The sequence below is a fragment of the Zootoca vivipara genome, chromosome 5 (genome assembly GCF_963506605.1).
Source record: "Zootoca vivipara chromosome 5, rZooViv1.1, whole genome shotgun sequence".
Classification (NCBI taxonomy): Eukaryota; Metazoa; Chordata; class Lepidosauria; order Squamata; family Lacertidae; genus Zootoca; species Zootoca vivipara.
Window position 1 is genome coordinate 42363629 of NC_083280.1, and position 25647 is coordinate 42389275.

General features: G+C 46.5%; 1 protein-coding gene across 2 annotated transcripts in view; it reads right to left on the minus strand.

The window, feature by feature from the left end:
* The window catches only part of R3HCC1L (R3H domain and coiled-coil containing 1 like), a 44583-nt gene extending 25875 nt beyond the window's left edge, over window positions 1-18708 (minus strand). For both annotated transcript variants that reach the window (XR_009557592.1, XM_035133045.2), the window contains exon 1: window positions 18658-18708. The gene's annotated coding sequence lies outside the window, so the exon portion shown is untranslated. The remainder of the gene's footprint in view (window positions 1-18657) is intronic.
* Between the last annotated feature and the right edge of the window lie 6939 nt (window positions 18709-25647).

The following is a 25647-nucleotide window of genomic DNA, read 5'->3' on the forward strand; positions in this document are numbered from 1 at the left end:
GGGCTGAGCACTTACGACGGCCAGGACTCCCGGACGCTAATCTGCATGGCGGGGATTTCCATGGTTAAAGAAGATAATTAGGCTTAAATCTATGGACATACTTCAGAAGGAGGGGAAGAAGCGCTGTTTACTGCTGAGAATTTTATGCTGCTGAGCGAGAGGAGTCAAAGAATGTACGGCATCTGGAAGAAGGATTGATGGGGACGGAGCGATAAGGGAAGCAAGTTTTTATTTTTTCTTCATATTGTTGCCTCGTATCTTCCCGGACGCGATGTCCTGGCTTGTTTGGAGTGAAAGAGAAGCAAAAGACTGTGTGAGTTGAACTCTATAGCTGTTGTTACTGAGCATATTTCTTAAAGATGTGAAGTTGCCGATGAGAAAAGCCCCCCCCTAGTCAGACGGAAGGAGTTCTGGACGCGTTCGGAGGATTTATGAGCTGTGACGCACTTTAAATTGGAGCAGCGACCTGAAGCTAAGTTCAGCTATAGGGCAAGGAGATCCATTAATTTACCAAGAGTTCATGGTTGGATGTTTGGGTCTCCTGCCTGAAAAAGCTGTAAATTCTATAAAGATAAATAAATCGTAAATCTTCATGGCTATGAGAGAAAATGAAAGTGATTTGAGCCTTTTAAGATGGCGCTGCTACTCCGTCGCAACAGGGAGCTCCACTAAGAAGATTTATGGGGAGGCTGGACTGATTAACTCACACAGGAGAAAGAACATCTGTGAAACTTCGTTTGACATTTATCTCAGCAGCTGGAACAATCGGATGAAAGTGGAAAACATCTAGGTGACTGTAAGGGGAAGATTTGGAATATTATGAGCTTGGAGGACGATTTGAACTTTAGAAATAAGACGGCAGTGGACAGTTGCGAGGAATTCCCAATTTCTTGAAGCATGGGAACCCAAAAATAAATTATTTAGATGATTTGGCATAACATTCGGTTTGATTGATATATATATGTGTATAATTTGAAATATTGAATGTGATATAATTGGTTTTAATTGGAAAATTAATAAAAATATTTTTTTTTAAAAAAAAAAAGAAAATAAAAGGCACCACAAGGTGTTGATGGCCAAAAAAAAAAAAAAAAAAAAAAGAACAAAAATTTGCTTGCGCCATGCCAAATTTTTGAAAATAAGAAATACACTGTAATACACAACTAGGAATGTCATTAGTATCACTTGAGACTCCTGCTCTCATTTGGAAAAGATATCTATCTATATTCTTCAAATAAAAAATATTATTTCGATATTATACTTTACTTTACTGTACTATACTATACAGCATTGAAATGTTTAAATGTTTCTTTGATTGTCCTAGGCTAGGGTTTCCCCACGACACTTGCCATCCTCTCCTGCCACACTCTTTGAGAACCACTGATGTAGCTAGTTATAGAGCAGGAAGGGGGAGCTGAAATACTATCCACTGACTTTTGATAACCTTGTGGAGCCTCTCCCCTCTACAGTCTTTTGCCAACATGTTTCCAAACTTCTCTTTGCAACCATGAGGACTAAAACATGCTCCAAGCACCAGTAATTTCATAACAGTGTGGAACTTCTAAAACCGAGGCGGCTCTATCAATTTGTTATTTCTTTAAACAGAGCTACACCTGGAATCAAACACTCTTCCGAAAAAGCTCTATATACCCACTATTACCCACTATTACAGGGACCCAGGTGGCACTGTGGTTAAACCACTGAGCCTAGGGCTTGCTGATCAGAAGGTTGGCGGTTCGAATCCCTGTGACGGGGTGAGCTCCCGTTGCTTGGTCCCAGCTCCTGCCAACCTAGCAGTTCGAAAGCACGTCAAAATGCAAGTAGATAAATAGGAACCGCTACAGCGGGAAGGTAAACGGCGTTTTCATGTGCTGCTCTGGTTTGCCAGAAGCGGCTTTGTCATGCTGGCCACATGACCTGGAAGCTATACGCCGGCTCCCTCGGCCAATAATGCGAGATGAGCGTGCAACCCCAGAGTCGGTCACGACTGGACCTAATGGTCAGGGGTCCCTTTACCTTTTTTACCCACTATTACTCTGTATTTTGATTATTCTTTTGGATTGAGGAACTACCCATGCATCTCTTATGTGCCTTGCACTATAATTTAATGTTACCCAGCCCTCTTTGTGGCTTCCACTCTCCCCCTAAACACTTTCAGAAACAGCTCTCTAGAAAGCAGGGCAACCGTGTCCAAGGAAGTCACAGTGACTTTGCACTGGAGAGAGCTAGTGCTACATGGCCTTTTCATATGCTGGACCTACGGCTACCTTGCTATTTCCAAGAAACTGGTACAAGCGAGCTCCCACCTGCACATCAGCATCCTGACCCCAAATGCTTCAAGCCCTAATCAAGCTGCTCTAAGGCTTTTATCGGCTTTGCCTCAATCCGGCACAGAGAACCACAGCAGTGCTTGTTGTAGACTCAGAGCACTTCAAAGTGCATGAAAGTTAGAAAATAGATTGCTGCCTCTAAAATGCCAGAGCCCAGAATTTGACTGTTTCCATGTCCAACCTGATCCATGTCTACTGGACAGTGTTAATTACAGGACTGAACAAGCAAAACAAGTCAAAATAAGAATAATAATGTAGTTACCTTCCAATGTCTCAGCTGGGGACAGTAGGGATGGGGGTCGGATGGACCAATGATTCCCAAACTATCCCCCCCCCATGGACCACTTGAAAAACTGCTGAGGGTCTTGCAGAGACACCTAGTGGGTTTTTTCCCCCTCGCCTGTCATAGCAGTTGATGTGCTAGTTGCCGTCTGCTTTTTAAGTACGCTCTTAATTGCTTCTTTTATTTCTTCGGCATTGTATTTTATGGTATTACAATTTTAATTCCACAGAATTAAAACTGCACTATAATAAAATACAATATAAGAAATAAAAGATAATTAAAATACACTTAAAATCAACATATTTAATTTGAGGATGTGCCATTTCCTGTATTCAATCCAAAAGCTGCAGACACACCATGGTCCACCTGAATGGAGTTCATAGACCACGGATGCTCTATGGAACTCCTGCTCCAGGCCTTTATTTTATACTGTACTCAGACTTCCTAATCCATGCCCCACAGAATCCATGCCCCTCTATCTTTTGGGTGGGAGTGGAGATCCACTATCAAGATCAGTCGAGCCAAGCCATCTCTTCCATACGCCTCCGCTCAAATTAACAAATCCACAGCTAGGTCCCCTAATAAGGTGAAGTCCAGATACTAACTTCATCTCACTTTTAATAAACTGGGCAATAGCTGGCAAGACAGATTAACACACAGAGGGAAAAGCTGTTCTTATCTAATTAGTAAAATAGGACGCATTTCTCAGCAATTAACGTTCGGAAGCAAGGTTAGCCCCAGAGGGTGACAAGGTAAGATTTTTGCTGCGATCCCAAGAAATGCAAAGTGCCCATTGCCTAAGAACGTGACGATTCTTATTTTGCACAGAGCACCAGGAAGTACAGAAGCTGTGTGAAAGAATCCAGGGAGCAGAGGTCTCTAGCAGAGATACTCACTATGATGCTCTGCATGTTACTGGACTACAATTCCCATCATCCTTGATCACTGGCCAGCAGGCTAATCCATCAACACCTGGAGGGCACCATGTGGCCTCCCCTCTGATCTAGAGGTATTAAAGGTAGGTAAGAGGTAGTTAAAATCTAGAGGTATTATTCTTGCTCAGGGCATGAGAGATCATGGGAGAAGCCATGCTTAAGAGACCAATGCTCAATGGAAGAGCACATGCATTACATGCGGAAGATATCAAGCCCAATCCCTGGCATCTCCACTTTAACAAAGGATAAAGGCAGCAGATGGTGAGAAAGAGCTCTGTCTGAGACCCTGGAGAGCTATTACCGCTCAGTGCGGACAGTTACTGGGGTAGGTGGACAGATACTCTGGCCAAGTAGTCTTGCCCAAAGATCTCCCAAATTCTGGATCCAGAACTGTTAGGGGGAGATAAATACGTAACGACATGAGGAGTCCAAGCCACCAAGGTTGCGTGCAAACTTTGAACACCCAGAGATCTGGGTGAAATTTAAAGAGTCTAGGATGACCCATTTGCTTGCATCCATCTGGACGGGAACCTAGGCTTTCAGCTGATCCAGGAAGCAGCCCGTCCTGCTTCCTAATGCAAAACAACACCAAACCCCCGCTAAGTCCCAATCTTGCTGCCTCCAGGCGGAAATGATACAGACACTCACCAAAGTCTCCAGTGCTTAGATAAAGACCAGAGTGTTGCTTTGTACACTCTTCCCCCACCCCTAATGGCAAGGGGAGGGGGCTGTGGTGTGCCATCTCCTCCTTGCAATTGCATTCCCATGGATATGCAATAAGTGCAGCATATAAATCCTGAACCGCCAAGCACCTAAGGGGACAGATTTAAGCTTCTGCAAACCAGAGATCTACAGAATATGCTAAACATGTTGTATCTCCTGTTAGCTAAACTTCTGAAGAGATATAGTGTGCGCTGTATTAAATTAAGGTCCACACATTAATAAAGCAGCAGCAAAAGATGTTGCCCTGAACATATCACATGTCTGCAACGAGATCGGCTTTGTGCTATCTTCCCCTTTCTACTGACAATATCTAGTCACCTCCACACACCTTACTGTGAAGCCTCTATGCTGAACCTGCCCCGTTTAATGTACGGTGACACCCAATCCCCACCTCAGCAGACACACAGAAGCGACAACTAAGGAGATTCATGCCCCATCTCTTCTCTTACTTCAGATAAGAAAAGCCCAAGTTACATGTGCATGAGGGGTCTAACAAGTGCAGGATAGATAAGTTACGCTAGTAAGGGATAAATGAGCTGATGGAGAAAGCTAGATATTAGGACTAGCAAGAGGAAGGAGTGCCCTTGTACCTATGGGGATGAATGTCTAGGTTTGACCTTAGTCAGTCTAGCTGCCACCAACCCTAAGCTTCAAAAGATACAAAGAGGATCAGAAACATCCAGAAGTGCTGGAAAGAAGCCCAACATGTAGTGCAAAGACCCCCACATTTTTGCTCACTTGCCACTCACCAACTAGAACGCCACTTGATGCTGCCAACACAGGATCAGTAAAATGATGAGCCAATAATGTGCTGGTCCTTGCTTGCTTAGATAGAGCAGGAAGAGGCAGAACCCCCAGGACCCCTGCCTCTATCAAAGACCAATGAGCACCTCGCATGCTCAGTGTTTCAGAAAAGGAAGGGACAGCAAAAACCAAAAGGCACAGGCTTTCCTCCTACCAGGACGTGTTCCTTTGGGAACACAATGCAGTTCTCTCTACACTCGCAGATAGCACAAGGCACACTGAAAACAGGCACTCAGCCTCATGACACTTTGGTAAAGGGTCTGACGTGCATTCTGCAAATGGGAAAACTACACGACTGGCCAAGTTCACACATGCAGCCAATTAGAAACAGGTCTGTGAAATGCACTTGGAAATCCTGGCTTGTAGGGCTTTCATTTCAGCTGATCTAGCGTCAGGAGGAAGTTGTGCGGCACACAGTCTCCCTCCCCAAGCCCACTAGGCCATACTGCCCTCTGCGAGCCCTGCACCCCTGGTCTAATCACCAACGGCGCCTACTCTTTTCTCAACGGCAGGAGCGCAGTCCAGGAATCCTGGCTCTCAGACCTACTGATGGCTGCTAGGCCACATTCTCTTCCTCTCGCTCAAGCCCCCTTGACCCTTTCCTCAAACCCCAGACCACACAGCCTTCAAGGCTAACCACCACCCTGAGGCCCCAGGTACTTGCGGCCCCCCTCTTGCCAGAGAGATTTATTTTTCATAAGCTTTGGCACAAACAGCAAGGCTGCTATCTGCCAGGCCCGAGGCCCCTATAAATATGCATCAGGCCACATTTATGGAGACGGATGGCTCGGGGGTCTGTCCTGTGGTTGTGGGGGAAAGGAAGAGTTGGGGAAGGGTGTGGCCACAAGATTAATCACTGCCCACTCCGTTTAGGGGTATTCATCATGGCCCACTGTCAGGTAAATCACTGGAAAAACACCTCTCTAGTAATTAATGGGAAGTGACGGATGGACAGCCCCTGGGCCCATTAATCTGGACCATCAGAAGCAGACCAAGATTATGAATGTCAGGATGCATAAACTGTATACCAATCAATAGGGCCAGGAATTCATCCAAGGTTCTCATTTCCGAGGCACCTCCGGTGCATTAGGCTCCGCTCACCTTCCCCGCCCCTGCTTCTCTCTCCCCTTTCTTCTACCCTCTGCTGATTTGAACTGAAAACAGATCCCTCCCCAGCCAAGCAGATGGTATGTAGAGCCCAGAGCCTAGAGGGGCAGGAACGCCGCCAGAGAGCCATGCAGAAGCCTCACAGACAGGGCAATGGAAGCAAAGGCCCCCAAATGAAAACACAGGCACGGCGGCCAGCTCGTTCATGCCGCACCTTCCGTCTGCCTGCACTTCAATCTGCTTCATTCCATCGCAAGCACACACATCTAAGGGGTTAAAAAAAGTGGGCCTCGCACCACATAGTCACTGGATCGTGCTGGTAATGGGAACCCCTGCCAAACGCCAGTCTCTGCTCCAGTGAGATTCTGCCATGGTTGAAATGCAGTGTCCTGGATTTGGGGCAACCTGTTCTACCCAGAATGCAGCACGGGGCTCTTACTTCACCTGCTCCCACAGTTGTCTTCACTGTCTGCTGACTCAACCCTAGGTGGGAACTAAGTAGGGCTGGGTGATATATTGATAGATAGATCTTCCAAAACCAGTTTGAAGTCCATATCGTGATATCAGTTTCATAAGGTTTGACCTGGTAACATATTGCAAATCATGATATGTGTGTGTGTGCATGCTATGCAAAAATCACAATGCAGGAAAAAGCCAGAGCTCCCGCCTTATTTCAGACACATATATCAGTGCTATATCAGTATATCGTGATGCTTAGCTAGTGATATATAGCAATGTTGAAAACCAGATATGGTCCAGCCCTGGAACCAAGAGAGCATTCACAGGGCAAGATGCCTGCTCTACGCTTGAAGGCAACTTGTGCCCAAGTTCTTGTTGGACAGATATCAGATCAAACTGCTAGTAGCCACAGTGACAAAGATGGTGGACACAGTCCTTTTCTGCTGTCTCCCAAGTTGCACAGGACTATCACTCTAAAGCAGAGATGGGGCCCTCCAGATGCTGTTGGACTACAACTCCAATCATCCCTGACCATCAGCCATGCCGTCTGGGGCTGATCTAACAACATCTGGAAGGTCACGGTGTCCTCATTCCTAACCTGGAGCCTAACCAACTCTTCAAAAAACTAGAAGGACAGAGAGGATTCCCTAGATGGTGAGCAAAATGGTTTTCATGCAGCATGAGTTAGCACGGGTGCAGGTCATCAAGCTGCTAAAACATTATCTCCTGCACCCAGGGGCAAACTTTTTACACAGACTGCAAGGAATCTAGCAAAGAAACCAATCCATTTCCTCACCAAGAAGCCGGCAGAGCTCTTGGATCTTTTCCATTCTCCAATAAGCTAATTTCACCTGCAGAATAGTCTCCTTCATCTTTATTGACTCGGTGAGAAAAGAACGTATCATGAAGACAGCTTCAGCCCAGAGGAGTCATTTTTCAGCACAAAATATAATCTATTTCTTTCCGAACAGCCACACCCACTGTGAACAAGGAGCTGCGCTCAGCTAACTGGGTGCTCTGGGGGTCTCTCATGGCAACAAAGCCTGCTACTGCTCTCTAGGGGCAATGGCACACAAAAGCCCTGCTCATAACCACGTCACAAAAACCATTTGGGTGGCAGATACAGAACTGGGCACCATGCAGAGCGGAGGCAGCCTTGAGGAAACCCAAACATTTAGCAGAAGAGGGCATAAGAGCCCCAGAAAAGTGAAGATGGGAGGGCTGAAAGGGGAAAGGCAGAGTTCTCCACCTAAAAACATAATGGTGGCTTTTAAGATTGAAAGTCAACTGGGCTTGCTCTCAGGCCAGCCACAATCCAACATCAAGATGGCAAAGTGAATCTGGGGACATTTATTATCTTAGGGCTGCTGACATTTGCTGATTCCAGTGCTTCCTTACAGTCACAGTTGCTGAAACAAAGGGGGTCTCAGGTTCTCTTCAATGCTTTTTAGGCCTGATGATCATGGAGATAAAGAAAAGACGTGACTGCAATGCATCCGAGAGCTCAAGACTCAGTACCAGGAAGTCTGGAAACAAATACCCCAAAGAATACAATACGTATTTTAAGCAGTGGGGGCTCTGGAACAGAATCAAAAATAAAAATAAAATTTAATCACCAGTATTAGTGACCCTCTCATCACCTAGACCAGGAATAGCTAACTGGCAGCTTGTCTCTGGCCCTCAAAGCAACTTAATAAGGTCCCAATAATGCTACCAAATTTTGAACTGCATTGTTAGAAAGAAAACTACACAGCTTTACTCATAAGGAAAAAGAAGCTATGAGTCTACGTCTGTTTCACTGCCAACCTGCCACTTGTTTAGGGAAGTTTTTAATGTTTGATTCTATTTTTAATATTCTGTTGGGAGCCACCCAGAGTGGCTGGGTTAGGGTTAGGGTTGGGGAAACCCAGCCAGATGGGTGGGGTATAAATAAACAAATTTATGATGATGATGATGATGATGATTGAAAGGATCAGCCCCAGTTCCCCTTCCCTATTAATAATCCTGTATCATCTGATCACATGCGACCCACATCTACAAAGCCAAACTAATTATAGAATCAGGGACAGGCATGAGGTTATTCCAGCTCTGGACAACGTACAGTCCAGGGAATAGAGTAGTGCTGAGAACAAGGAGGTTGGTTTTCCCTGACCTACACTCCACTGATGCAACAAGTCTTGTGCGGAGCCAACACTTTCAGATAGCCCAAACTTAGCCTGCAAATTGTAAGCCTTCCTGAAAACGGCTTATCTGTCCATCTCCTCCCACCCCACCACTGCTCATCTGACCGGAGAGTCGTCCGTCATCTGTGCCGAGACAGCCCTGCCACCCATCACAAAGCAGCACAACCTGCACCATGCTATGGTCTGAAGAGCCACAGCCTGTCATGCCTTCCATTAAAAGCCTACGGAAGTCAGAATTTGTAGCCTTTTCAAGCACCTCTGGTTCTCCTTGTTGCACCCTCTTTGGGAACGTCTACCCTTTATGAAGACAGGAGCGCCTGGCGTGCTCTGGTCCATGGGGTCATGAAGAGTTGGACACGACTAAATGACTAAACAACAACAACAACCCTTTATACGGCAAATACACCTATTAGATGTACACTGATGGGCATGTACACTGTGTGGACATCCCATAAAATGTGGACATAGATTTGGGAGCCCTGCCCCAAGTTCCCAGACCCATCCAGATGGTACGCAACATTCATTTATTACATGGTAATACTAGCGTAACATCAATGTACACACAGCAGCTGTGCTTGTTGTGTCACGTGTGAAAGCAGGAGCATTTGTCAAGCTGCCCTTATCGAGGCAATCAAATGAAATCCAGTTCACAGGATGGCAAAGCTGTATGTACAGCCCAGGTTACCCCATCTCTAAAATGATACTGCAGAGCTGAAAAAGGTACAGAGAAGGACAACTTAAGAGTAGAGACACAGATTCATAGAATTGCAGAGTTGGAGGGGACCCCTGAGGGTCATGCCAAAAGGGGGTTCGGCCACCCTCTAAAATGCAAATGGTAGGGAGAAAGTGAATATTTCCTCCCTCTCTGACAATACAAGAACTCAGATCATACAATTAAAACTAATTAGCAGTAGATTCAGGACACACAAAAGGAAGCTCTTATTCACCCAACGCATAATTAACTGGAAATTGACTGCCACAAAGGACATAGTGATGACCACTGGCTTAGAAGGCTTCAAAAGGAGATTAGAGAAATTTCAGAGGAGTAGGGGGGAAGTCAGTCAGCAGCTATTTCGCCAGGATTGCTAAATGGAATTTACAGCTTTAGAGGCAACATGCCCCTGAATAACTGCCACTTGGGGGGACCTTAAAGAATGGGGAAGAGCTGAGGCCTTGATGCCTGGGCTTGCAGGTGCCCCAGAAGAAACTGGCTGGCCACACTTAGAAGCAGCATGCTGGACTAGATGAACACTTGGCCTCATCAACATATATTTAAACTATGGAACTCACTCACACAGTGATAGCAACCTCCTGGCTTTAGAAGAGGATTGAACAAATTCATTGAGGATGTGGCTGTCGATGGATACTAGCCATGACAGGTAGGCTCTGTCTCCACTGTTGAAGGCAGTAATGCTTCTGAATGATGGAAACTGGAGAGGAGAAGGCTCTTGCACTTGCTTCCTGCTTGCAGATTTCCCACAGCCATCTGGTTGGTCACTGTGAGAACAGGATGTTGGAGTAGATGGACCAGCAGGGCTTTAAAAAATTTTTATTTCAAGCACCCTGGCCTGTGCTACATGAAACCTAGCTAGGCCATGGCTACTGCATCAGCCTCTGCAGAGATTTGTTTTGTTCTGTTTGTTTTTAAGGGCAGGGAGAGAAACTGCAGCCCACAAATTCCATTTCTTTGGATCCTGTATCTCCCTCGCATCCGCAGTCTATTACACACTCCATCAGACGCCCCCCGCCACGCCTCGGCACCAACCCATTTCATGCTCAAGAGGGTCGAATCAGTGTCCCTTGGCGTGTCTCCTTTTCACACTACACCGAGCAACGTAACTTCCAACTTGCTGCACTAACTTCTGCGCTAAAGTCCGCAACGAGGGGCAGGGCAGGAGCTGAAGAACCGCAGAAGCAACAAGGCAGCTCCCAGGCTGAGTCAGCCGTTGGGCCAAAACTGAAAGAATGGTGTTGGTTTGAAGGTATGCACCTCAGCTTACTCTGAGGGAGACTTTTAACGCTTACCACACAAGTGTTTTTCTTCTCGTTTTAACTGTGTTTTCTTTTTAATCCATTCTCTATTACCGTATATTTAGCTCTCTCTGCATCCCATTGCCAAGTGCGCTCCTTTCCCTGCACCAAAGCATCTCTCTCAAAAGTATTCTGTGAACCCTCCACTCCTTCTTTCTCTCTCTCTCCAAACGCTCTTGTCTATCTAGCTCTCAGTTACCCCATTTTCCTGCAGCCTCCATCACTTTTACTCCGTTTTTCTCTCTGTACCTTAAACGCTCTTCATTTTCTGGATCACATCAAGTCTCTTAGGGTCCTCACCTCTTTCACTCCATGTTCTTTCCTATCAGCACCCTATGGCCCTCTTCTCTGGCCTCTGCTCACGAACCAGTCATTTCCTCTTTTCTCACCCTATAAGACTTCCTGTGAGCCCATTCACCTGCCCTGTGTTTTCTTCCTCCACTGCCTTTCTTTGCTTCTGTTCCTCTGCTTACAACATCTACTCTTCCATTCTTGGAAATCAGTGGCAACAGCGCACAAGGCTTCCACTCTGCCAGCAACAGGCACCTTGAGGCAGGCCAGGTGACATGGCAAGCTGACCGGAAAAGCTGGTGCCAACTCCTCCACATGCCTCTGAACCTACAGAGAGGAGATGGAGTGTAGACAAAGCGACACTGGAAGCTCAGATTCTAGTGGCCTTTTGGTGGGATTTCCTATACAGCAGGGGAAAGGACCACCACTGAGGGGCATTCGGAATTCTCCCAGGAGGTCACAACTAAGCCGCCATCAGTCCTCAGGCATCAGGTTGTGCGGGGCTGATCTAAGGAAAAACGTAAGACAAAAGACAAAGCCTGCTGAGCAACAGGAGCCCAGAATGCCATAGTGACCCAAGCTTAGCAAAATAAATAAATATATATTTAAACCACCCAGCAACCGCATCAGAGAAAACCCAAGCAGAAGTGCCACATGAAAATGCACACAAACAGCCTTCTCTACAAGCCATCCTCGGAATATAATTCCATTGGCGCGCCTGTCTTGGCAAAAAGCAAGTGATATCCTGTAAAATGAACACAGCCTGGACTAGCAACTGGGACCTGAAGCCGCTGCTATTTGGAACTGAGAGCTCGTTTGTTTATCGGAAAAACGGGGGAAGCCTATTGTGTAATCAGGACACCCCTAGACCAGGAATCCAGCACAGGCTGAAGTGGCACCCCATGAGCTCCCAGCAGCCTATATTGCTTCCTGGCAGCAAACTGTATTTTTAGCCTTTGAGGTTTCCGATTCCACTCAATCCATAATTCCATCAATAGAATATTTAACCTTAGAGCCTTGATCACAGGAGAGAAACGGCAACCCCTTGGACCGGGCAGTGAACGGAAGGCAGTGCTTAATATCCCTTGCCCCAGAGCTCTGAGGAAGCAAAGCTCACGCTGGCTCCTTTACCAGCCCGAGGGATTCGGCTGCTGCCCTCCCTGGGCTCAGCAGTGACCAGAACTCCATCTGCCCACCCGCCTCCTTCCTGCAAAGTGGGAGAGGCTCTTGATTGGTGCTTGGGGAACAGCAAAGTGCCCTTGAGGGACAGCACCAGGTGTCACTCAGCGCTCGCACATGCACAATGTCACTCTTTATGGCGTGCTGCAGAACGGGTGCTTCTTCCAAACTAATAACGCTAATAAAAAAGAGAGAGAAGTGCAAGGAGACTCCAAACAGCCCAAATTAGAAAGCCCTTTGGGCGCCGCCACTCATTTAGTCTCCAGGCACATGGCAAGAGGAAACCTTGGCAAAGGAATGACGAGGCTGCACAGCATCTTTTCCTCCAAGTTCCTTACTATAGGCCAGAGAGGTGCAATACAAGCTAAATATAATCTCTCACACACCAAAAAAAAATCCCACCTACCTGCTCTCAGCAATAAATAAAGTAGCAGTGGGCCAACCCCCAATATCAGAATCCCCCACCCCCATGAAAAGCCCACCTTGTAGACCAGGGGAATGCCTATGAATAGCTAACGAAAGTCTAGCAGTTGAGACAATGGGCTGTGTACATTAACACAACTCCTAGCACTCAGATCTGCATTGTTGTGTACAGGAAAAAAGAAATGTTGGTTCTAGACAGGTATGAAGCTTCCTTACAAGCAGTATCCAACAGCGAGCAACATTCAAAACTCAGAAGCCAGGAACCAGTTAATGCCATGGGGTGGGGGTGGGGGAATAGGAAGCATCCAATGAAAAATACAAAAAAAAGAGCAGGAGAACCAATCTCAGGATGCTGAAGAAAATTGCACTAGTCATTGATGCCCAATGTGCTTTGGCCAGAACACGCCTTCCTTAAGGGCTTTTATACTTCCTTACAGGCAGCTCAAAAACCTCTGTTTTGAAATCCCTGCAAGACAAGGCAAAGCTGGCCTGCACCACTCCGACCATGACTGCCCCTTCCCCAGTCTTTCTGGGCATAGGGTTGATGTATCTTCTGTGGTGGGGAGGGCTACAACACTTGCAGGATCTTTCATACAGTGGTCTGAGGGAAGGCTATAAATACCATATCATTTACGCTTGCTGTTGGAGCAAGAGAGTGTAAAGCTTCCCATTCAGCAGCGAAAGACTGAGCTGACTGCCATCAGGAAGCAGCCTGCAAAGCAGAAGCGGAAAAACATTGCCTCGGGGCTCAGTCATGCTCCCTTGCACCTTAGGAACACTTGCAACACTTGTCATAAAGCCCGTAAGTAGCTCTGAATCCAGCCAGCTGGATGGCAGGAGATCCATATCCCACCCCTGCCCTGATTCTCAATCACCTTTTAGAGTCATACAATTTCACATCTATATTATTCCACATTCTTTCCTTTTATAACAGAAAAAACCCTCTTGCCCTCCATACTTGATTCCCCAATGAACTATAAAGACCTACACAAAGAACAGGGAATCAATTGCACTCCACGAGGCAATTCCAAACATGCAAAGACAAATCTCCTTAAAAATAATAAGACACAACAGAGGAAGCAGTTCATTTTCTGCCCGTTGCACGTCTCCTGAGTTAAGCGCTAACACCAGTTCGACATAAGAATGGGGTCTGGAGTCAATGGCATTCCTTTAAGGCTGCTTGGAAAGGACGATGCAAGAGCGGAGAAAAGTGAATTAATGTCTGACCAAAAGAACTAAGGGAATTAGGCAGGATTGTACTGATATATCAAGGGCAGAGGCCCAGCCAGAGAGCACATCAATAAAAAGGGAGAGAGATGAAAATAACAAGGACTCCAACAGGAATAAGATTATTTAAAAAGATGAGAGGAATGACCTTGTGGGGAAAAAAATCCAGCGCATATACATCTAAAAACCAGCACCTCCTGATAACATGCATACCAGGCCAAGTCAGGTTTAGCTAGTGAGCTGACTGTACCCCAGATAAGCTATTGCTAATGGCAGGAGGGGGTGTCTAAGCAAGAGGCACCTTGCATTGCTGGTTATTGCATTCCCCACCTAGCTTCTTCTTTTTTTATTGCCCTCTAAATGCAGCTTCTCCCTAAGCATGGTTGGGTTTCTGGCAGAGGAAAGGGACATGCAATTTCTAAAATGTCTGCTGCCAAGCATAGCAACAATACAAGGGTATAAGAAAATGGGGAGATGAAGAACAAGTGACAGTGATGGGCTCAGGGGCATCAGGATTAAAAGAGCACAAGACCAACTCCGTCAGAATTGCCATAAAAAGATACCGAGTGGAGAAACAGCATTAAAATTCGATGCAACTGAACTTCAGGGAAAGTTCCCCCAATTTTTATTTCCCAAATGCCTGACAATTACATTTGCAGATGACACTAAAGGGGAATTTGCGGCAAAGAGCTGAGAGAACAAGGAAATAATTCAAAGGAAGTGAAGGAGGCTAGAAATAAGACGCGATTCAACCGGGCAAGGCACAGCTTGCAGAGACGGGAAATGCAGGCGCTGAGCAGGGACAGAAACCTGGAAAGAGACACAGGGTGAGAGCAAATTGGCGATGAGCTGACAATGATGAAAGAGCTGCTGCTATTTCAGGCTGCAGAAACATCACACCCCAGAGGAAGGGGAGATGACAGGCAAGATGCACCCAGAATCAGGAAGATCAGCTTTGCCCAAAGGAACCCGGTAAAGTGGATGGAATTGGTGGGGTAGACCTGGCAGATTAAAAGAGGCAGAGGCCAAAGGAAGTGACATTCTCAGGGGTGGGCAGACCTCTGATCTCCCATGCGCAAGATGCCTCTCCATGAATAACTTCAGCAAGCTCCTCCTTTCCTTCAGTTCCATGCTCAGGCAGCCATTTTCAACACTTAGTATGCCCCTCTCCCACAAGCAGCAGCCCTTCTGTTGTGCAGGGCCCATATAGGCTCACCAAGACTGCAGAGGCTAAAGAGGGATGGCAATAGGCCTCAAGCCATCCCTAGTGGCAGCTCTTGCAGGACAGCAGACAGGCTTCACAGTGAGAGGCTGTCTGTACTGCCTGCCCTTCCTGACCCGGCCCTAGTACCCACACTCCTGAGAATAATTCATGCCCACTAAGCCAAAGGATGCCTGCTTGGCCCTCCCCCCACACACCCACTTGAAGCCCACACAGCAAACGTGAAGCCCACAATTCCTCAAGCATGGGCCGCAGCTTCAACAGCTTCGCCCATTAGAAAACTGAGTTCACTGGTCAGAAGCTGGAATCCACAGAATTCTATTTTTGCAAAGGGCAGTGGGTGCTGAGTCTCCTAGGCTGCAGAGAAAATCTTGAAAACATGGGAGGGAGACAGTCATCTAACTTGCTTGCTACTCTCTTTGCAATTTCCCTCCAGTCACTTTGTGCTCCCCCCAGGACCTCTATGCTTACATCTCACTCTCTTAATTGTGTGAATTTCTTCCCCAAGTAGGGACTGAGCATTTTAACAGGAGTGGAGAAACACAGTTGATTCGGTTTGGGACACATAATGGAAATAGGGTGTTCGCAACTTTAAAAAACGGAGTTCAGAGAGAGAAAAAGAGATGTAAGCATACATTAAATGCTATCCAGAAATTGGATTCAACTAGGGGCCTTCAACCTCCTGGGGCCAGGGACACATTTGGAAATCTAAAAAACTGTAGTGGGCACCACAAAATGCCCATTTCACAAAAGAAGAACTGGTGATGCCCAGAGACATGCTCCTAAAACAAGTGGAATACCTACATGCATCCCAAAGAAAACAACACATTGGGGAGGAAAACAGGGAACTGCCCCCCCATCACAAATGGCCAAAAAGGCAGGTGCTCAGAAGGGTGTCTGAGGACACCATGCTGCTCACAGCTTCCATATTGGGGATTCATTCATGTACTCAACAGCAGAGTCCTAGGTTTTGTTATTTTGATTGTAATCTGAAATGACAATAGGATCTAAATCCCAGAAAATCAGCACATAGGTTATGTGTTTAGGTTACTGGCATCCACTTTAAATAGCATAATTTATACACTGGTTAGGCTTAGTAGTTGCTACATGTGCTTGCCTAATGAAAGAATTTGCAAAGTTCAAAAGCCTGGTCATGTACACACCAACTTGTCAGCAGAACCATTTTTATGCCACTGACTAAATCCTGGCCTCTGCTTACTAAAGGACTACCCAACACTTCTCCCCATCTTAATTTCAGCACAAGCACTGTTCTTGCCAGAAAATGAACCACCACATAGCTGGCCACCACCAGCCGCCTGTGAACAAGACAAGAGAGCTGAAAACACCACAATGAAAAATGGCACTTATGGCATGCGCTAGCAGGAGACAGTGAAAAACACAGCCTGGCGGCTGGGAGCGAAGGGATGTGTGTTTTATGAGGCATCGAGTGCCTGGGACTATGAGTACGCCAGGAGAGGAGGGAGGTACGCCGCAGCTCTTCTGAGGGACACTATATAACTTCCCTCCTGCAGGGGCTCTGACAAACAGAATCTTTTTTTCTAATTCAATAAAGTCCCGGCGGTTACCATGGTTCATCCATTGTACCCAAAAGGGTTATAGCTGCTGCTCACATAATTTCCCCCTGTCCAAAATGCACAGGAAAAGGGCTCACCTGGTGGGTGAGGGGCAGTGATGACCTTCCCAAAATGCAGCACCAGTTAAAAGGCAGGGAGAACACAAAGCACTGCCAGAACTCAGAGCAGGAGAACCACGTACAGTAAGGAGCACAAAGTCTCTGAGACCCTCCAGGCAAGAGGGTTCCTAAGACCAGGAGTCTGGATGTGTGGTGGTTGGGAAATCTGGCACAAGGAGTTTCAAAGACAGTTCATTGTACCAGGGATGGGTAACCTGTGGTCCTCCAGTTATTGCTGGACTCCAGTTTCCATCAACGACACACAGAACAGCCAATGGTTGGGAATCATGGGAGCTGTAGTCTGACAACATATTGAGGGCCCTCATCACTGCAACTGCATTAAGCTAATCTAATATATTCCAGGGATACTTTCACATCTCACACAAAGGTAAGCCAGAAACTATAGACAGAGACAACTGAATATCATGCAGGGCAGTTGGGGGGGGGGAGAGAATAACTGAAATTCTTTTATCACGCTTACACAAAGTAAATTTGCCCAGATGCATATATTTGTACGTACTGGCTTCTATTATCTTCCAGGCATCAGGCTGGTTGTGAACTAGAAGGCTTTAAGAAACTGAGCCAATGTATCTAAGGGGCTACTTTTTCTCCTATGCTTTGTTGCAAAATTAACTAAGTTCTCTCAGTGGACAGTTGCTATTTGCCCACTAAAAAGGATGTTAAAATTTACATAAGCATCTTGAATCCTTTCACCACAGCTTTTAAATGCCTTTTCCATTGAGACAGGATACATAGGATTTCAGCCATAGAGTAGACTTGCTGCTGGTGAGGAAAATACCACGTTGATTGCTTTTGGGGATGAGTAGGAGCACCATTTTTAAAAAAATAAAAAAGCAACAGAAACCTCGTGGGTCTGGTGTGTGTGTGTTCCAGTACCAGAGAGGAGAAGCACTCAGCATTTAAGCAACTATCAAGAAAGCACGTTTCTGGAATTTCCGATTAAAAAAGCAATGAAAGGCAAATACGACTTTAAAAAGAGTTCTCTAAAAAGGCACAAACGTCAGGAAGAGTTGTGCTCCTCAATGCCACTGATGTCACAGGCATTATCCAACCGAAGCTCATCATAATTGCAAAACTGTATTTCACGAGGTAACTCACAAGCTTCTAGAGGGAGTACAATACTAAGGAAAGAAAGATTTACCCAGTGACAAAGCGTTGCGGCATGCGCGATGGGGAAATGCAATAACCCCCTAGCAAAATGTGAACCTGAAGGAAGAGGCCCGCCCGGATCCCTTTGAACAATTGCCCTTGTAATGCGCAAAGACGACGCCCGTCTGGAAAAGTTCTAACACAAGGTTGAATCTCCCTGGACAGCAACCACAGCACGACCTAGCCCCCACCTGAACCACGGGGCAAGGTTTTCCAGTCAGCGTGGGGCTTCCAGGTAAAAATACAACCCGCCTATTGCTTTATATAGATAAAAGTGATCTTGGATATTACAGTACATGCAGAGACGAATAAAATATCTGAAGTTTAAGCCCCAGCCCCTTCCTTGGTGGAAATAAATTGCTCCCCACCTGTTGCTCGAGTGCAATAAGGTTCTGCGGGGAGGATGCAATAATAGTCCCCGTCACATTATGGGATGGAGGAGCATCGCAGGTTGGGGAGGACCAAGAGCAAAAGGTGTCGATAAAGGGCATTAGGGGCGTCCAGTCCTAAAGTGGGGAAAGGGCAGGAGGAAGGCAAATAAGCTGCTTTTAGGACCCGATATAGGAAAGTTTGGGGGATGGGGAAGAGACAAGTTACCGGGCGCACGGTAGGGTCGTGCTGGCTCTGTTGCTTCCGCCTTCGCCGCTTCCGCCCGCCCCCAGCCTGGCCCCGCCCCTCCATGGCGAGGAATGCTGGGAAATGTAGTCCGGAGGAGGGGTAGGAGTGCCTGCCCCGCAAGTGTCTTCTCATTCTCTCGCGTTCTGTTTCTTTCCTATGGCGGATGCCGTTCACAGCGCCTACGAAACGACCAGTGGCATTCGCGCAGTCGCCTCTCCGTGCTGCCATTGACTGCAGTGCTGGGGTGTAACGCGGCTGGGAAGAAGCGCCTTGTGACTGTCCGGAGCCTATAAAGCATTCCCACACACCCGCTCCCCGTGAATCACACGTGCGTTTCTGTCATCGGCGAGGAAAACGTATTCTGCATTTGTTCACATGTACTCTTTGCAATCCCCGAGGAAGTAGAAGGCGCGCGTCCGGGTATAGATTAGACAATCAAGGTCTTTGGGTCGTGTGAAAGGTCCCACACAGGCAAATCCTGAAGATGGACAACAGGAGAAAGCCCATCGCCTGCACTGTGGAACATATGTGTGGTTGCTTGAAGGAAAGGCACTTTGCACATGCTCAGAGTATTTTTAATAATAATAATAATAATAATAATAATAATAATAATAATAATAATAAATCTATATACTTTCCACAACTCCACTGCTTTGCGAGATATCTTTGGGAGAAGAAAAGGCTAAGGAGTAAACCCTACACAAATCTGGAGTGGAACCCCTAAGATGATTGGATGGTGTCTTGTACACCTCCTTCCGGCAATTTCTGCAGTCAAGCTGAAGCCCGATGTATTGCTCTGCTTTCCTTTGAGCCACATCAACAAAGCTGAGAGCAGGGACTTGTAGTCTGGGCAGCCCAGGACCTCCATACACATTGCCCAGGCTTGCATCCCAGGCAGGTCCCTTTGGTGCTACTAACACAGTGGTTTGACTTCACCCCCGGAGGCGGACTCCATTGTCTATTGAGACAGACATATGCCAACAATAGGCTTCTAAAAGCAGTAGCTCAGGGGATCATCACAAAAATAAATTCACACACCCTCAACACTGCTATGAAGCTACTGCAGCAAAGAGCAACACTCTTGTGGCATCTTAAAGACTGACAGGTTTATTGTGACATACAGTAAACATGTTAGACTGTAAGATGTCACAAGTCTCTTTTTATATATATATAAAGAGTCAGTAGGTCCCCATGGGCTCACTTTCACCTGCTGCAGGTGACAGAATTGAAGTGGGGGAGGAGAAACTTCAACTCAATCAATAGGCCATAACTTCAATAAAAACGTATTTAGGATTGCTGTATCGTGAAATTCTCTGTGATTTCTCTTTCAGAAATCTAAGTTGCGGAACAAAAGCCACACTTTGTGTGCCATTCCAATATTCTTCAGTGGTGTGTCTACTATGCACCCAGCCAGCCCCCTTGGCAACTACTGCTGAGTAAATCACACCAGTCCAGGCTACCTCACTAGTCTGTGAGGAGGGCAAATGCCACAAACTGGAACAGCTGCAGCAGTAGCATTTATTGTTCCAGAGTTAAGTCCTAGTAAGCCATGTCTCCATTCAACCAAAGTTCAAAGTACAAGACTAATTTCAACTGACAACTCCAGATACAACTCTTCTCCCCACCAACACAGTTAAATCTACCTCTGACATTAGGAATGGGACAGGGTCTTCTGCAGCACCTGAGGACAGAAGGCTGAGGGTGGGGCAGGGTGGGCCACATGCCACGTCTAGGTCTGTAGGCTCCCTGCGTCTCAGCTGAGGTGATTGTCTCACTCTATTTCCTGGTAGAGCTGGCCTTGGGTGTAAAGCCATCTAGGAGACCTACCTGAAACCCCCAACAATGGCATTGCTTTGACTGTGGCAAAATATAGCATCTAGACACGTTATTGCCCCACCAATATTGCCACAAAAGTATTGTGTTCCCTAGTCCATGTCAACGATTAGTACTGAGGGTCAATTAAATAAGCCAGTTGTAACTGGGATTCCATCACATCCATGGGCCTGGCATTGTCACAATAAATAAATAAGTTGTTTGCTGTAATTGTATGATTTGGGGACTAGCTGCTTATCATATATGGGCCAGGAAGTAGTCCCCTCTGCAAAAGGGGGCCTGACTCATTGGCTTGAGTCTCCTTGAGCTCTTTATCTTGTAGGCTTCCATCTGTGGTGCATCCACAGCTGGTTTGTGGCACATTGTAAGCTGATTTTCTGGAGGCTGGTGGTTCTGCCTTGTACTGAAGCTTGTACTGGATAGCTTTTTTGATGTTTTATGATGTGATGGAGATCTAGGGCATAAAAGACTGACCCATGTGGAATGCTAAGTCCCCCAGGTATTCAGGCTAAAAGGAGACTACCTTTTTTCTCCTGAACTTCTTTTCTCTCTGAACACTTCTGTTTGACGCTGCTTATCTGATTCTGGTGAGCGTGTTCATGTGTAACTGAAGAATGGCAATGCCACATTGCAATGTCACACAAGCACCAACCGGCAGGATCTCTTGAGAACTGCCAAAGCTGGAAGGCTGATGCTGATAACAAGACACTGACAACATTGAAAATGCACATGTTTTGAGTAAAACTGGGGCCAACAGGGAGTGCGGCTGGGAGGCACACGTAGCCAAGATTTATGGGATTGTCAGGATCTAGCTCTGGGTTAATACTCTGCGTAGAAGAGTTGCCTCTTTAACTTCCTTGGACCTTACCAGATTATTAGCTGAGAACCTCTGGGAGTTACAAATTACTGTGCTAAAGTAATCAGACCCATATTGTAGTTGGCTCACCAACAAATTGTTTTTTCTGGACCTTGGTAGAAGCATGCTGACATCTCCCAATTGACATGCTCTTGGATCTACATGTTTCTTTTTGAGTCTAGAGTCTCTGGAGTCTTCCTTTCCTGGAGATTTCAGCCATGCTAGGATTTTCCCCTGGTACCATAACACTTGGCTCCCTCTGAATCCACAAGATAAAATAGTTTTGTTTCTACAATTTCTACCTTTTTTGTTCTATTCTTTCTTCTTCTGTGATGTTGCTGGGCAAGTAGATCTCGTGTGGACGAGAGATGTCCTCCTGCTCCACAATCCTTTGTATCTTAATCATATAACTTCTCTTATCAAACTCTGTTCCCGCCTCTACTGTTGCATATCCCAATGCTAGACCGGCCTCCCCATTTTGAACAAGGATTCTCCCTTTTCCTATTCCTCATCTTGAACACCATCTTCACCCTGACTTCCAAGGTTCAACAAAACCAGGGATCTGCCAGCTAATTGTACGCACCTGGTGAAATGCAGAGTGCCACTTTTTATGGCCCAGGTCAACCAATCAAGCCATACCTCAGGCCAGTGAACAAGGAGGTGTTGCTCCTGCACCACTGCCGTCTCTACAACCTTCCGTTTCTTTGCCATGCAGACTCCCCAGGATTCCAGTTCTGATACTGTAATAACCTCCCTCTCTGTGACAGAGTGTTTACACATATAAGGTCCCAGGTTCCATTTCTCACTGTCATCTCCAGTTAAAGCCAATCATTAGAAGAGTCTGGTGAACTGTGCAGGTTGGTCTGGACACTTTGGAAGAACCATTGATCTAACAGTATCCTAATTAGGTCTTGTGTTATCACCTTTGGGTTTCTGTCTCAGCGTCAGGGGCCAGCCCTGGCCTATGTCTCTATGATTGAATCTCTGCCAGGCAGGGTGTCCCCACTCCTTTCAGGAAAGGAGGTAGACAGGCTGACATCTTCATCACACAGGGGGTGGGGGGCGGGCTGTGGTTGTTGTTGTTGTTGTTGTTGTTGTTTAGTCGTTTAGTCGTGTCCGACTCTTCGTGACCCCATGGACTATAGCACGCCAGGCACTCCTGTCTTGCACTGCCTCCCGCAGTTTGGTCAAACTCATGTTCGTAGCTTCGAGAACACTGTCCAGCCATCTCGTCCTCTGTCGTCCCCTTCTCCTAGTGCCCTCAATCTTTCCCAACATCAGGGTCTTTTCCAAGGATTCTTCTCTTCTCATGAGGTGGCCAAAGTATTGGAGCCTCAGCTTCACGATCTGTCCTTCCAGTGATTAAATCATGATTCACTAACTGCCATTTCCCAGCATGCCATGGCTCAGCTCTGAGGGACTCTACCTCAGCTTCCGGGGTCAATGCCTGCCATGACAGGGCATTTTTACACACTGAGGCAAGGGTGCCAAGGTAATTTACTTACAGTGGATTTCATGCACCAGTGTCCTCTGTACCCACCTATCAGCAGCCCTGTCTTCAATGCCAGAAGAACCAGAAGGACTAAACAAAATGTCTACGGGAGAAGGACATGCACAGAATGTCTTTTGAAATCTGGACTCTTCTCACCCTCAGCTCCCCCCGGAGTCACTCTAGGGGTCTGTATTTCCTCACCTCTTCACTTCTGACAACTTCAGTGTCCGCGGGAAACTGCAAATCACTTGAAATCTCCTAGAAATGTAGGGATGTTTATATTCCAGTGTATTTATTTAGTAAATAAATGTATGTATGAATTAAAAAGTATATCTTTAAAAAGTCTTCCTCCTAAAGAGTGACTCGGCCAATGTATGCCATTAGGAATCTTGTATGTATATATGCGCTGTTCTTTTTGAATTGGACTCAGAAGTGTTTCATTTCCCCCCCCCAGTGTGCATTTGTTCCTTATTTGCTTCCTCCACTCCACCCTCAGAGAACTACTGTTCTGGTTTTCTGTAAGTGAGACTTGGTGCGTTCTGTAGAGAAGAGGTGAGGAACTGTGCTGAACTGGTCAGCTCCGGTGGTCATCTTCACAGATGTGGTGGTGCTAGCCTCCTTCGCATCATACCCTCTGGAGCATCCTGGGTTTGGGATGGGCATCACTGCCGTTCCCTAGGGAGGAATGGACAGGTGGAGGATGGCAAATGCCTGAGAGAAACTTGCATGTATCTCACATTGCCCGGGGCTCAGAATCCTGCACAGAGGAAGGGTCAGTGGTGGATCATTCCTGTCCGTTTGGAGAAGGGCCGTAGCTCAGCAATAGAGCATCTCTCCTTTGAATGCAGAATTCCCCAGCTTCAATCCCTGGCATCTCAAGTTAGAACTGGGAATGTCCCCTGCCTGAAACCTTGGAGAGCCTCTTGCCAGTCAGTGTAGATAACACTGGGCTAGATGGATAGTCTGATTTGGTATAAGGTAGCTTCCTACTTTTCTTGCAGTGGGGAATCACCTGAACTTTTAAGTGCTGAAGAGCTGTGTGATTACTAGCACCACATATGCAAATCCAGGGAGGGCATAAAAGCCCTCAGAGCAGCCCGGATTTCTTACTGATGAAACAGATTCAAGGTGGGCATCTACACCACCCAGATTCCCATTCACATAGGCTGTCATGCTGGAAGAGAACTACTGCATCTGTATGCTAGGCAAGGGGCAGGCTGGGTTTTTATTTCATTTTGCAGCGTAAGTTAATCTTGTTTCTCCCTTATCCTATCCAATTATCTCTTCTATCATCAATAAACAAATTTTAATTTAGCATAATTGGACACGAGTGTGGTATGATTGAGGGCTGGGATATAGATTTGAAATAATCAACTTGGGAGGGTATTGTCTCTTCAGAGGCAGCTTGCAGTCCAGTGTCAGGAGTCCCATGGAGGTGTCATGGAAGGGGTGGTCAGACCCTGAAGAGGAATGGGGGGAGCTTGGGGAATTAGATCTGGAGGATCTTAGGAAGGGTCCAAGGAGGGTTGGGTTGCAGATTGTTGTTGTTTAGTCGTTTAGTCGTGTCCGACTCTTCGTGACCCCATGGACCATAGCACGCCAGGCACTCCTGTCTTGCACTGCCTCCCGCAGTTTGGTCAAACTCATGTTCGTAGCTTCGAGAACACTGTCCAGCCATCTTGTCCTCTGTCGTCCCCTTCTCCTAGTGCCCTCAATCTTTCCCAACATCAGGGTCTTTTCCAAGGATTCTTCTCTTCTCATGAGGTGGCCAAAGTATTGGAGCCTCAGCTTCACGATCTGTCCTTCCAGGGAGCACTCAGGGCTGATTTCCTTAAGAATTGATAGGTTTGATCTTCTTGCAGTCCATGGGACTCTCAAGAGTCTCCTCCAGCACCATAATTCAAAAGCATCAATTCTTCGGCGATCAGCCTTCTTTATGGTCCAGCTCTCACTTCCATACATCACTACTGGGAAAACCATAGCTTTAACTATACGGACCTTTGTCGGCAAGGTGATGTCTCTGCTTTTTAAGATGCTGTCTAGGTTTGTCATTGCTTTTCTCCCAAGAAGCAGGCGTCTTTTAATTTCGTGACTGCTGTCACCATCTGCAGTGATCAAGGAGCCCAAGAAAGTAAAATCTCTCACTGCCTCCATTTCTTCCCCTTCTATTTGCCAGGAGGTGATGGGACCAGTGGCCATGATCTTGGTTTTTTTGATGTTGAGCTTCAGACCATATTTTGCGCTCTCCTCTTTCACCCTCATTAAAAGGTTCTTTAATTCCTCCTCGCTTTCTGCACATCAAGGTTGCGTCATCTGCATATCTGAGGTTGTTGATATTTCTTCCGGCAATCTTAATTCCGGCTTGGGATTCATCTAGTCCAGCCTTTCGCATGATGAATTCTGCATATAAGTTAAATAAGCAGGGAGACAATATACAACCTTGTCGTACTCCTTTCCCAATTTTGAACCAATCAGTTGTTCCATATCCAGTTCTAACTGTAGCTTCTTGTCCCACATAGAGATTTCTCAGGAGACAGATGAGGTGATCAGGCACTCCCATTTCTTTAAGAACTTGCCATAGTTTGCTGTGGTCGACACAGTCAAAGGCTTTTGCATAGTCAATGAAGCAGAAGTAGACGTTTTTCTGGAACTCTCTAGCTTTCTCCATAATCCAGCGCATGTTTGCTATTTGGTCTCTGGTTCCTCTGCCCTTTCGAAATCCAGCTTGCACTTCTGGGAGTTCTCGATCCACATACTGCCTAAGCCTGCCTTGTAGAATTTTAAGCAT